Here is a 2,308-nt window from a genome sequence, read left to right on the forward strand (position 1 = left end):
GGGTATTTCTTTAGATCTGTAGAACCCTTAAAGTATCAAGTGAAGTTTTGTATTTTGATATAAAATAGCATCTATAAATATATTTTACAATTGATACATGTACATACATACAGATATATACACATACACAGAGACACAGAGAGAGAAAGAGAGAGAGAGAGAGAGAGAGAGAGAGAGAGAGAGAGAGAGAGAGAGAGAGAGAGAGAGAGAGAGAGAGAGAGAGAGAGAGAGAGAGAAAGAGAGAAAGAGAGAGAGATTGCATTTCATAAAATTATATTACATTTACATTACATATATGTATACTCTTCAAAAACAGAAACGCAAAAGGGTACAAATGGGTTATAACTCCGATTTTATGTTTCCTACCGGTTCATGCTTTGTGAATATAAGGTCATTGCATGTCCCAAACACATTCCCACGGTTACATTCGATAAAACGCAGCTACTGTAAAATAAAGTTTCAAAATGTGAATATTCGCAAAAACACAGCCACGTGCAAACCATGTTACCACTGCACGTACGTTGTCTGCACGTGCAACATGAACACCGACAGTATAAAAGTGCAGGGTGTTCGCTTGCCTGGCCTCTGTATCTGGCCGACAGCCCCTGCGCGTGCTGTAACCTCACCGTGGTGCAGGGGTGTAACATTCTCTTTGAGAATGGCCAATACAGCACAAATCCCCTTTTGGGGCACCTTGTTGGCCGTGAGGTGCATCCCGTAATGCTGGATGATGGGATCCTGGTGGTTGAGTTGGGGGCATATCTGCGGGTATGTTTTCTGGCAACACACCACTTTGGCCTGGAGTTCAGCCAGACGGGTGGTCAGGAAGGCCCGACCTGATTAATCGGCTGGTCATGCCAAGCTCTAGAGCAAACAACCTTTGTTTTGTTTATATAGCCAAGAAAAAACATTGTTTTAATTACCTTTTGTATTTGTTGCTCTTAGTGCGGTGGCTAGGGTCAATCAGGTGATTAATTTTTTCTTGCCTGAGTATATCAACCATGTATCCCTGGCATGAGTGCCTGCTGGTTATCCGCAGCATCATGTCCCCTTGTTGGACTCCGTGGTGGGTGGGGGCATGGTTGATGAACCATTTGATTTCTAATATGGATATTAACCAATCTCAATCTTTTGATGGGACCCTGAAAAGGGTCCACACCGAAGTTTCAGATTCTTCATCATCTTTGAATGTTAAGAAATCCAAAGTGATTTCTTTGAAAACCTGGCCAAGGTTTCTCGTCATCGGTTCTTCCGATGAAGGGGCCTTGAAAAAACTGTCGCCCTTTGCAATTCAGAAAGGGCTCGAAGGCTGGGCCGGAGAGCCCAAAACTGTCAAGAAATTGAGGAATGGCTCATTGTTGGTTGAATGTTCAACAGAGAGTCATTCCAGAAATCTTCTTAAATCTAAAATGATATGCAACATTTCTATCATTGTGAGTCCTCACGCTACTCTAAATTCATCTAAAGGAGTAGTTCGATCTCGGGATTTGGAAGGAGTTAGTGAGGATGAGATTTGCGAAAATCTCTCTTCACAAGGGTTTACATCAGTCAAGCGGATTAAGGTTCGTCGGAATAATGAACTTGTGCCGACAAACACCTTGATCCTGTCATTCAATGTGCCTACACTTCCATCTTCAGTTAAAGCAGGTTACCTGAATATACCAGTTGTACCTTACATCCCCAACCCTTTACGGTGTTTCAAATGTCAAAAGTTTGGACACGGACAGAATACATGTCGCAACAGATTGACATGTGCTCGTTGTGGTCAGTTTGACCATGATAGCAAGACATGTCAGAATGATATGATATGTACCAATTGTAAAGGGAAACACTTTGCGTACTCGCGAGAGTGCCCAAAGTGGAAAGTGGAAAAACAGGTGCAGCAGGTCAAGGTAGAAAAGCGCCTGACTTTCATTGATGCTAGAAAACTTGTAGAGTCTTCGACAAATGTGGTATTAGGTAAATCATATGCCACGGCTGTCAAGGTTTCTACAACGAGTATAGCTACTCAAACTGATTTAACTTGGCCCAACAGTGAGGATACATTTAAGAAGATTTCTCATCCAAAAGATGTCAAAAAACAGACTGTTCATAAACAAGTTTCAACATCTACTCAAGTGTCTTTGGATTCTAGGAATCCATCAAGAGGCTCATCGCCTGGGGAGCCAGGTCCCAGTAAGCCTCCGTCAAGAAAAGACACCAAAAAGCAGCATAAGGATTCTTCTTCAGGACGACTGAAGAAAGCTGAAAAAAAGTTGGTTTCGACCAACAATCCATTTGAAGCTTTGGCTGATGTGGATGATCAAAT

Source organism: Gigantopelta aegis, chromosome 9, assembly GCF_016097555.1.
Source record: "Gigantopelta aegis isolate Gae_Host chromosome 9, Gae_host_genome, whole genome shotgun sequence".
In the NCBI taxonomy this organism is placed as follows: domain Eukaryota; kingdom Metazoa; phylum Mollusca; class Gastropoda; order Neomphalida; family Peltospiridae; genus Gigantopelta; species Gigantopelta aegis.